Raw genomic sequence first — 11,821 nt, forward strand, 5'->3', positions numbered from 1 at the left:
CCGCCTCCAGCCCCTACTCAGCCCCGCCTCCCGAGCTCCCCGGCTCCGCCTCCTACTTTTCCTGGCCCCGCCTCTGACGCATATCGGCCCCGCCTTCCCGCCTCGCTTCGGCTCCGCCTCTCGCCCCTCCCCATCCCCATCTCCCGCCCACCTCGGACCCGCCTCCCAGCCCCCCTCGGCCCCGCCTTCCGCCCACTTCGGCCCCTCCTCTCGACCACCCGAGCCCCGCCTCCCACGTGTCTCGGCTCCGCCTCACGCCTCGTTTTGGCTCTACCGCTCGGCCTCCCGCCCCGCCTCGTTCTCGCCGCTGCTGCCCCCGCGTGGCCGAAACGCGGTACTGCAGCGCCGCCGCATCCCCGGCGGCGGTGGAGGGAGGGGAGGGGGCAAGGAGCACCGGGGAGCCGAGCGAGCCCCTTCGCCCGTGGCGGGGGTGTCTCCTGCCCGCTGGCGGCCCGGGGGTGGCGAGGCGGCAGGCTTCAAACTGCCCGCTGCGGCAGCCGGCTCCGGGCAGCTCCCGGGAGTTACCCGAGCGCTGGTGGAAGGCAAGAGGGGAGGCAGGCGAGCCCTCGCGCCGGCGCAGCGGCTGGTGCCCGACGAGCTGCGGGGGCTCCGTCCCCCCTCGAAGCCCCAGGGAGCGCTGCGGGGGGGCCGGGCTGCGCAACCGGTTTATTTAGTGTTGTGGCACACAAATCTCTAAAGTTTTTAAGAAGCAAAACACGGGTTTTCATGAATTTCCCCCCTCCCCCTCCTTCGTGGGGCCGGTCTCACCTCCCCGTCGCCCCGGCAACGGCCCCGCGCCGCCGCAGGTGCCGCTTCCCCATGGCAACCGCCCTGGGGCGAGTGGGCGGGAACGCTTTCAAAAGCCGCTGCCCCGGCCCCGCATCCCCACCCGCCTCGGCCCCGCCTACAAGGCCGCCTCAGCACCGCCTACTGCAGGCTGCAGCCCCGCCTCCCCGCCCACACCGGTCCCGCCTCCCGCCTGCCTGTGCCCGCCTCCAGCCCCTACTCAGCCCCGCCTCCCGAGCTCCCCGGCTCCGCCTCCTACTTTTCCTGGCCCCGCCTCTGACGCATATCGGCCCCGCCTTCCCGCCTCGCTTCGGCTCCGCCTCTCGCCCCTCCCCATCCCCATCTCCCGCCCACCTCGGACCCGCCTCCCAGCCCGCTTCAGCCCCGCCTTCTGCCCACTTCGGCCCCTCCTCTCGACCACCCGAGCCCCGCCTCCCACCTGTCTCGCCTCCGCCTCCGCCTCACGCCCCGCCTCGCGCCTCGTTTTCGCTCTACCTCCCGCCCCCACTCGGTCCGGCCTCCCGCCCCGCCTCGTTCTCGCCGCTGCTGCCCCCGCGTGGCCGAAACGCGGTACTGCAGCGCCGCCCCCGCACGGGCTGTTACCGGGCGCCATCCCCGGCGGCGCGGGGGTGGGGCAGCAGCACCGGGGAGGCGAGTGAGCCCCTTCGCCGGGGGCGGGGGTGTCTCCTGCCCGCTGGCGGCGCGGGGGTGGTGGGGCGGCAAGCTTCAAACTGCCCGCTGCGGCAGGCTGCCGGTCCGCCAGAGGCGAACCGGCTCCGGGCAGCCCCCGGGAGTTACCCGAGAGCTGACGAAAGGCGAGAGGGGAAGAAGACGGGCACCCCCGCCGGGCGCAGAGCCCCGGCGCCTCCCGAGGTCGCCGGACCTCCCCCGGAGTCTCCCCCGTCACCTCTAGGACCGCGTCCCCCCCGCAGAGGCTGGCCCTCGCGCCGGCGCAGCGGCCGCTGCCCGCCGAGCTGTTGGAGCCCCATCCCCCCTCGAAGTGCCTGGCCCCAGGGAGCGCTGGGGCGGGGGGGGCGGCGGGCTGCGCAACCGGTTTATTTCGTGCTGCGGCACACAAACCTCTCAAGTTTATAAGAAGCAAAGGCCGGGTTGTGGTGAATTCCCGCCCCTCCTTCGTCAGGCCCGGCCGCACCTCCCCGTCGCCCCGGCAACGGCCCCGCGCCGCCGCAGGTGCCTCTTCACCATGGTAACCGCTCCGGGGCGGAGGGGCGGGAGGGAGGGCCAATCACAGCGCGGGCGCCCCGCTTCGATTGGTCGGATCGCGTCGTCGGGGTGGGACGCGGTGCAGATTGACGCCATAGCAGACCAGTGGAGCGAGGGTCCAAGGAATGGTTACGGACGGCGGCCAATGGGCGCGCGGCGTGGGCGGGCCGTCGTGGGCTCTCCGGAAGCGGAGGGGACTGGCGGAAAATGGCGCCCAGTTCGAAGTCGGAGCGGCGCAGCCCGGGGGGAAAGGGAGGCCCTCGTGGCCGCCGCGAGCACGTCGTGAGGCAGCTGGAGCGCGTGAAGGTGAGCGGGGGGGCAGAAGGGGGGGGCACTGTAGGCTCGGAGCGGGGGTGGCTGGGCCCGGCTCCCCGCGGGGTCCCTTCGGCCTGGGGCGTTTGGGCTGCGGGGCTGGTGGTGCCGGAGAACTAAAGGCCGAAAGGGCGATAGTGAAGCGGTGCCCGGGCCGTGCTAGCGCTGCCCCGCAGCGCGGTGGGGTCGGGCCCTCCGCACTTGCCCAGCGCTCCCCAAAAGCGTCTGTGGGCCCTGGGGGTGGCGGGCTGTAGGGTGGCTGCGCTGGCCCCGGCCCTCAGCACGGCCCGCGGGGGCTGCCGAGGGGGTGAGGAAGCAGAGAGGGTGAGCCGGTTTGGGGCCCGAAACGGAGAGCAGGTCTTCTGCCCCGGGGGCTGGAAAGCAGGCTCCCGGGGCAGGTTTGGGGCTCAGAAACAGATGGAGTTGTGTCGCTTTGGGCTGAGGAGCAGGGGTGCAGCCCTGCGTTTTTGGGGCTTGAGAACGGGCCCAGCAGCTGAGGTTTGGAGCTCAGAAACAGGCACTAAAGGAGCTGGTTTGGGGGCCAAGAGCGGCCTCCAGTTTGGCTGGTTTTGAAGGGGCAGGGGAAGGCAGAGAGGGGCGGGAGGGCGTTGGGACCCGCGAGGGAAAGCAAGGGGGTGGGCAGGGTACGTGGACCCTCCCCGGAGGTGGGGATCTGGTCCCGTGGGACCCCCGAGTTCAGGAGGCCGGCGTGCAGCAGGCTGAACTCGGTGTCTCTGGGGGGAAAGGCGCTTTTCAGACCCGGCACGCCCTCTCCTCTCTGAATCCAGCTCTTCTTTGGACATTGCGTAGCATCGTTATTAAGTAGTTAATCATAGAAACGTATCGATATTTATACTGTGTAGAGCCATGGTGTTTAACCCTAATGCTCAGGTCAGGACGGTGATTGGTTGATGACCTGGTCAAAAGCCCAGTCTGTTGCAAACAGCTGGAGCTCGTAAGGAGGAGCTGACATCAGCTGGAGCTCCAGTGCAGAGCCAGGGCTTCAGTTAGCCAGGGCTTGGCAAGCAGGAGCCGGAGGCAGATGGGGTGTCCTCTGCCCGGAGCATGCGTTAGCGGCAAGACTCCCGGCAGCAGTAATGAGCAGGAGCTGCAATTAGCCGCATCGTGTGTTGGCTGCAGCACCCGCCGGACGCAGGCCGGGCTGTCCCGAGCAAGGAGCCACGAGCAGAGGGGAGGCGAGTGGTCCTTCTGTCGGCGCGGAGTCCGGCCTCTTGCCGGGGGGTTAAAACCGCGCCAGGCACCTGTCTGGGCCCCACTCCCCAGGGCAGAGGAGGGGTGGGAGTCCCCCGGCTTGTGCCCGTTGTCTGGCTGTGACAAACAGGGTCATTTCTCGCCTCCTCTTTTCCCAGTGTCCCCTTGTGCGTCCCGGGAAGAAAATCCTGCAGGGTTGATTCCACCGGCTGCTCAGGTAATGGCAGGCGTGGGGCTGGGGGAGCGGGGAGGCATGTTTGCGAGTTCAGTGTGCGCGAGTGGGTGTGCTGAACTCCATGTCTGAGGGGGTTTCTGGAGGGAACCCTCTCGTCTTCAAGTCCAGCTCTTATTTGTATGCTGTTTAGTTATTAAGTAATTAGTCATACAAACTAGTTCATATTTATACCATGTACAGCTGTGGTGTTTAATCACAGTACTCAAGTTATGATGGTGATTGAAGTACGCCCTTGTCAAAAGCCCAGACTGTTGCAAGTAGCTGGAGCTTGTCAGGAAAAGGAGCGGCCGGGCGAAGGCTGGGCTGTCCCCAGCGAGGAGCCACAAGCAGGGGGGAGGCGAGTGGTCCTTCTGCTGGCGGGGAGCCTGGCCTCTTCCCTGGGGGGTTAAATCCCCGCCTGGCTCCTCTCTGGGCCCTGCTCCCGAGGGCAGAGGTGGGCTGGGGGTCCCCCGGCTTGTCCCTGTGGGCTGGCTGTGACAAACAGGGTAACTTCTCGCCTCTTCTTTTCCCAGTGTCCCCTTGCGTGTCCTGGGGAGAAAATCCTGCGGGGTTGATTCCGTTGGATGCTCAGGTACGTGTGGGGCTGGGGGAACAGGGAGAAATGTTTGCGAGTTCAGGGGTGCTACAGGTGCTCCACGTCAAACCCTCAAAAAAGGCAAATCTGCTGCCAACGCAGAAAAGCTGATGCAAAATTGCAGTGAACAGAGCGTGCCTCCTTCCCGAATTGGTGTCTGGGTAGTTAGGAATGTCTTCCTTTTGGGTAAAAGAGCAAATTTTATTCTAGGATAAACTAAGAGCTGCCCAATATCTTCTTTAGGGTCCAGTGTTTCTCTTCTGTTTGTTCGTGCTAATTTTATGGGTAAGTTGGAAATAGCCTTTTGTTTTTCTCCGCGTAACTGAATTGTTATGAGTCTGTGGTGTTAGTATGGTTAATTTTGGAGCACCTAGGTGCCAGTAGAAATGTAGTGAATGAAACATGATGTAAACTGATGTTTCCCTTGATTTTTATTTGACTCTTTTTGTTCTTCGATTGTTGATGGCGTGTTTTTCTGTGGCTCAACCCGCATTCTGTTCCATGGAGCCTTCAATCTAGGACTTTGAAGTAAAAAAAAAAAAAAGGTTGTCCTTCCAGAAAAGGAGTAGTTCAGCGGATTGAGGTGTTTACTCAGGGGGTTTATTAAGTACATGGTCAGCATTAAAGCTGAATTTCACTCAATGGTGCACCTGCTGGTGTTCCCTTTCATTAATTTCCTCCCAGCACCCTTGTGGGTGGGATTTCTTTGGTTTGTTTTGTGTGGGGGTGTGGGCATGTGTGTGGTTTCCAAAGCAGAGCGCAGTGTTGCCTGGTGGCAGCCTGCAGAGCTCCTTTGCTCTCTGACCTCCCCTTTTTGACTCCTCTCTCATGGCTGTAACTTTCTTTTGGCTAATTTGAGCAGAGCAAGGAAGTTATTGCCTGCGTAAATGTGCTGGTAATACCAGGAAGGGAAGTGCTTGAATTGGTAGTGAAAAACTTGGCTACAGGTAGGATTTCTGAAGGAATAACAACAGCAGCAGGAAGCAAATAGCGAGTTCCCCCAAAATTGTGTGTGTCAAACACATCAAAGTTTTATTGCCAAATGTTCTTTGGCAGTACATTCCTGTTGCGTTAAAGGACAAAGTAATTTGGCAGAAAATAAACCCTGTTGTGTTCCAGCCTGTCAGAAGGGCTGGGGGTGGCTAGGCTTAAATTCTGAGAGATGTCCAATTCGGCATTAAAAGTCCAGTCACACTCAATATGTATATTGAACTATCACGATTACAGATGCACTAATAACATCATACACAATTCATTCTAGTTGCGTTCCATGAACTAGTATGGCCTCACTTAAGGAATTGGGTCGTGTGCACTATGAACTCTCATGGCTGGATTGGTGAAAAGTGTAGTTTATTGAAGCAACAGATACACAAGATCTTTTAGATTGCCGGTGATAGTTACTGTCTGCAAACCACGTGCAAATAATAAAGAAGTTAGTAATATAGCCTGGCCACAAATGCGCTAAGTTATAAAACAACTCTATAGAGATTTCTAAGCGTTTGGTATAGCCAAGTGTTCAAATCTTACTCACAGGCGTCCTTATGGGGGAGAAGAGAGGCTCAGCCCGTCGACTGATCCCAGAAGTCAGGGGTGGTCAGCAATGGTATTTCCCCAACCGTGTTGGTATCTTCCCTGACATCCCTCCTATCTCAAGCTAATTTAATACTATTTTCTACCTTTCAGGTGGAGCTTGATGGACTCTAGTCATACATACTTTTGTTATGATTGGTGTAAAATTCTTTCGTTTCACTTTTAAAGGTATAGACTATGAAAAATTCAGAGCACAGACTCCATGAGGAGCAGTCGCACCTTGGAGGCGGGTAGCTTTTGGGATGGAGGTGTGTTTTGGTCATTATAATGACATTATAATGAGCAAAGCTCACCCAAAGGATAGCATTTTGTCAAAAAATGACAGATCATTGGCTCAGGGTAACAATTAGGCAGCTTATCAGTTCCACAAGACCTTCAAGGGTTCCATTTGACCCTCGAGTTCCCATTTTATCACAGAGTTTGGCTGCAGTGTCTCCGATCTGCTCCATCCTCTGCACCATTTTTCTCTTAGAGTTAATGCACCAGACTCCTCCAATGTCGTTAACGTTTAAGGTCACCTCAGGAAACTGTGAAATGTATCCTTTGCACACCAGCTGCACTCTGCCCCTGGAGGTTTTGTCGATGCTGTACTTTTCTTCAAAATGTGACTATAACTTAATTTCTAAGTCACCTCCAGTAATTATCCCACAGTTCCAAGTGGCTATTTTTGGTAAAAGTAAACTTTCAGGTAACTCAGGGTTGTGTGGGGCAAAACCTTTCCCTCTACCCATGTGTCCTGCTCTGTAAATGTCCAGCAGCAGGGCTGTTGTTCCCTACCCTCAGTATTGCCACAGTGGTGCTGCGATATTTAGACCTAAGAGACAGGTTTTGGAAGGGAAGGAGAATGCCTATTTTCTGTAAGGGCTGCGAAGGCTGACCCTTTTCTCTGTCTGCTGCTTTCGTGCACGTGAGATGAGGCTGTTTTATTTTTCTCCCTTGTTCCTGGTCTAAGTATCTCTGAAGCCGCTGCTGCTGCAGGTTTGCAATTTGCGTTACTACTTTTTTGTGGAGTTGTCGTTGTGGATGACTTCTGCTGTGGCTGGTGTCAAGAGGTGGCTTTCAGTTCAAAGCTTCAGAAATGGCATCCCTTGAAACCAGCGTCAGTGAACCTGATCCTGCGCGTGCGGCTGCGCTCGCAGGGATGCTCGGGGGCTCCTTGTGCAAAGAGCGAGGTGTCTGTGGGTGCCGGCAGGGTCGCCCTGGGGTCTGGGTGCGTGCCATACTCCTGCTTTGGGGAGATGGCAGAGAGCATGTGCCCGGAAAGGCCGAGGGCAGTCGAAAGCTGGCAGGGACCCTGAGCAGGTTTGGTGGCGCAACGGCAGTTTTAAAAGCTCTTGACCGTCTGGAGAAAGAGCCTGGAAAAAATCATTGCCTTTTTGGCAAGAGGCAGTTCAGTGGGCCGGTGGGTTGCTGTACCCTTTAACAAAAATCTTCACCTCGGTCCGTCTAGGGTGAGGAAACCTTGGCTGTACGTAGGCTTGAGGCAACATACGTGTGTGTGTGTGTCTGTCACCTGCGTGCAGCTGGGAAGGTGGCTGTAGTGCAACTAAAGCTGCTGGTGAGTCAACAAAAGGCAGGGTTGTCTAAAACATGCAAGAGCTCTCATGGCCTGCACCAAGAAGCGTCCCAAAGGTGATGACAAATACTTTTTCCTCTGCTCAGCTGTCGTTTTGGCAAACCTTTAGGGAAGAAGGCAGCTTGACATTCCTACCCGGCTTTGCGTTCACGGGTTTTTTCCTCTCTCGGCAGATTGTCAACGGCCAGCCTTTCTCCACGGTCGCCCTTTCTTCTGCCGTGACGGTACGGGACAGACGGAAAGGATCCAGAGTGGTCTGTGAGGACCAGGTACATCTCCCATGCATGTCTGTGTTTTTCCCGAAGGTCCTTCTTGTGCGGAATCTGAAGTTAATGTGAAGGATGTGCCAACTCTCCTCTTGTAGTTTTTCTATGAAATGTTTGACCACAAATACTAAAACCAAGGTGTGTTCTGGAGCATGTTATGCCCATGCAAAGCTTGCTTCCCTCCGCTTATTTTCTCTTCCCGAAAGCGTAATCTTCTCTTTCTGTGCACTTACCGTTAACTGGGACTGTGAAAATAATGTTGTACTAAAAGAGGGAAGAAAGTGTTCATAAGGATTCAGGTGTTCCGAAGAAATAGACTTTGTTTTCATTATAAAAGCTATATGCTTTTTCGGTCAACAAGTTTTTCAAATATCTTCCAGTGGTATTGGAAAACTATACGGAGATACTAGCCTGTGTACAAAAAGCAGTCGAGGTCAGGGAAGAGACATGGACAAAGCAGGACAAATCGGCGTGGCCTCTGTGTGTTTTCTGGGTTTTTCCAGGAAGCATTACAGCCTTGTAACTGGTGACAGCGAGTCCCGATGTGGTTTTCGTGAGTTATTGCTTCTGTAACGTCCTTGTTTGGCAACAAGATTTTGCACTCTCTTTTGAAAAAAAAAAAAAAAAACCAAACAAAAAACAAACCCAAAACAAAAAAACAACAGGAAAAAGTCAATTTCCTTCCCAAGGCCGAAGCACAGCCCATCTTCCGAATTTGATGGCATCGCAGGTCTTTGGGTTCTCAGTTGTAACAGGTGAGATGTCATAACAACATATTCCTCTGAACGTTCAGCACAGCCAAAAGCATCAGCCCATCTGCTGGTCCTTTTTGGTAGCCTTATGGATTGCAGGACCGAGGATTTGATCCCCCCTCCTCCCTCCCCAGTAAAACCACGTGGGGGATTTTTTATCTTGCTGATTTTTCTATCCTTAACTGAAGTTTAAAAAAGGTTAAAATTGTATAATTTACAAACTGATTTGCATTGCTTTAACTGCAGCTGCCAAATGGCTGTAGCATACAATGTATTAGATGTACTTAAGGCAGTTAGGTATTTGTTCTAAAGCTTTAAAAACGGGGATTTAAAAAAAATGTAAAAAAAGAAAATATTTAAAAAGAGGCAACCGAATGTTAGCAGGGTTTTATTGCCAATATTTAGATGGAGTGCTCTGAAGGTCTTGATTTCTGTCTGGCTGTCAGCAGCATGTTTTCCTGGCGGTTCAGTAGCATCTCTCCTGGACAGGGCAGCTGGCCAGATGTCCCTCTGAACTGTGCAGCACCCAAAAGCCCCTGAGTCAAATTATAGCTGTGTATTTTGGAGATGGACAGTTTAATGGTATCAACTGACAGCTGGGCAAGTTCAATTAGTGCCAAAGGCATGTCAAATACCTTCACAGTGTCAGTTTTTTTATTAGAGATAGATATATCTATCTATAAGCGTATGTGCACCTTTTCAGCATGAAGCGAATGACTGAGCTTTGTTCTTTCTTGTTCATTGCTCTCTTCAGAGTTTTACCCTGCCCTTTCGGATCTATCATCCCAGCAAGGTGTGCAGCAGCAGCAGTGGTGCGAGAGCTGTAGCTGTTTGAGGGGGTCCGTTGCGTCGACTCTGGTCACAGCACAGTCCTGTGTAACAGCCTGGCAGGGAGAGGTCCTCGCAGCAGCACCATGAGGAAGGGAGGAGGCGTTTCTCAGGGCCAGCCCGAGGGTTTACTGTCGTGCTTGGAACGTGTTCAGAGTGGCACCGATTAGTCTTAATACTGACTGGAAGAGTTCCTGTCACTCTGGCTTTGAAAGGCCATGCTGTATTTGCTGCTGAGCTGTTTCTGTGAAGTCCTTTAGGTCAGCTGCTGTCCCATCCCTTGGTCTGAGGGAATTCCTCTGATTTCATATGTGCTCTTTGTTAATCATCTGCTGAAATATAATTGGGGCTTTTTGTTTTTCAGGTGTCTTGCCATATGGGTCTGGTGACGCTCAACAGACATCCCCCCTGCCCAGGTTTGCCTGCTGGTGGTTGAGCGCCCTGAGGGGACAGGGCCAGCCCTGGGTCTGGTGGCTTTGTGCCTTTTGTGTGTGTGTGGGAATAAAAAGGGGTGTGTGTGAGTCAGTGTTGGTGATGATGTCATTTGGGGCAGCCCAGGGTGACAATTATGCGGTGGAGGAGCAGGTGAGTGGGGGATGGAGGGGGGGGTGGTGTCATGTGGGCGTTGCCCCAAAAGAGGTGGGGCGTTGCCCCAAAAGAGGTGGGGCGTTGCCCCAAAAGAGGTGGGTCATAGCCCCAAAATGTCTGACAATTCATTTGGGGATTAAAAAACATGAAACCCTGTAACTATATGCATGAGGCATTGAAATAGAGAAAAATCTCTAATTTTATATATATTGATGGATAATATTTATGTATATTAAAGGAGTTCAAAATAAAAACCTGTATCTCTAACCATTCTGTGATTCTGTCTTACATAAAGGATTTTAGAATATAAAAAAGATTTTGTAAAGTTACTTATAAAAAGATATTAGTGTCAAAATATTTTTAAACAGGTAGTTAATTAGATGTTCTATATAATAAGTGTTAATATATCATTTGGAATAGATATGTCTAAATAGGTGTTCTATATAAGAGGAAACAGATAATATATATTCCCTAAATATATATGTGTAAATGGATACATAATTGTAAATGCCTACACATATATAATGTTTTTAAAATGCAAAGAATGCCTCTTTGTAGAAAGGATTTAAAATCTTGCCCTCCCTCTAGTCTCTGTTGAAGTGGCCATGCACACAGAGCGGGAGCTGCTGCCACCGCCCAAAAATATGCCACCACCACTCCCGATTCTGGGTCTGCGTGGAACAAACCGGGCTGAGACCGGCCAGTACTCATCACCCTGATGAGCGCTCAGAACCAGAGAATGAATAGGGCGCTGCCGCTCGCCTGGGAGCCGCGCATGCGCAGTGGCGCCCGCGGCGCTGCCGCCCGGCCACCGAAAGTCGGCTGTGCAGCTCGGGCGCATGCGCGGCCTCCTAGAGGCCGGACCGGCACCGAGCGCTCGGCGACCGAGGGCCAAGCGGCGGCGGGGCTCCCGCGGTCTCCTCGCCACCTGGAGCGGCCTCTGCGCCACCCTCCCGCAGCGACGGCCTTCTCGCCCGGCCCCAAGAGCGGCCAGCAGCGCTCCGGTACCGCCTGTACACACGCTCCTGAGCCGTGCGGAAGTGCCCGTCAGTCCTCCGGAAATTGATCCCTATTGTCCCGCGGTCCTCCAGCATACCGGAAGTGCCCGTCAGTCCTCCGGAAATAGATCTCTATGGTCCCGCGGTCCTCCAGCACACCGGAAGTTCCCTTCAGTCCTCCGGAAATGGATCTCTATGATCCCGCGGTCCTCCAGCACACCGGAAGTGCCAGTCAGTCCTCCGGAAATTGATCTCTATTGTCCCGCGGTCTTCCAGCACACCGGAAGTGCCCGTCAGTCCTCCGGAAATAGATCTCTATGGTCCCGCGGTCCTCCAGCACACCGGAAGTTCCCTTCAGTCCTCCGGAAATGAATCTCTATGATCCCGCGGTCCTCCAGCACACCGGAAGTGCCAGTCAGTCCTCCGGAAATTGATCTCTATTGTCCCGCGGTCTTCCAGCACACCGGAAGTGCCCGTCAGTCCTCCGGAAATAGATCTCTATGGTCCCGCGGTCCTCCAGCACACCGGAAGTTCCCTTCAGTCCTCCGGAAATGAATCTCTATGATCCCGCGGTCCTCCAGCACACCGGAAGTGCCAGTCAGTCCTCCGGAAATTGATCTCTATGGCCCCATGGTCCTCCAGCATACCGGAAGTGCCCGTCAGTCATGGCTGTCCCACTCCCCGTGCCTGTCCTGTTTTTAGCGTCTTGTTTTCTGGCTCCCTGTCCCACACCTCTTATCTATGTCCCTCTGTCCTTCCTCCTGCTTTCCTCTTGCCTTTACTCCCTCTGTCCTGCTGCGTTTCGGCACTGAGCCTTGTAGCCAGCTCACTGCCGGGATTTCTTACGTACTTTGACGGGCAAACTTTCCCTGCCTTTTCT

General features: G+C 55.0%; 1 long non-coding RNA gene across 1 annotated transcript; it reads left to right on the forward strand.

Moving 5' to 3' along the window:
* Positions 1 to 2,207: 2,207 nt before the first annotated feature.
* On the forward strand, positions 2,208 to 9,901 carry LOC309679251. The gene is made up of 5 exons (XR_014269822.1): positions 2,208 to 2,316; positions 3,693 to 3,751; positions 4,282 to 4,340; positions 7,683 to 7,778; positions 9,720 to 9,901. It is a non-coding gene; the product is annotated as an uncharacterized lncRNA (long non-coding RNA).
* Positions 9,902 to 11,821: the final 1,920 nt, after the last annotated feature.

The sequence above is a fragment of the Vanellus vanellus genome (assembly GCF_965231255.1).
Source record: "Vanellus vanellus genome assembly, chromosome: 18".
In the NCBI taxonomy this organism is placed as follows: domain Eukaryota; kingdom Metazoa; phylum Chordata; class Aves; order Charadriiformes; family Charadriidae; genus Vanellus; species Vanellus vanellus.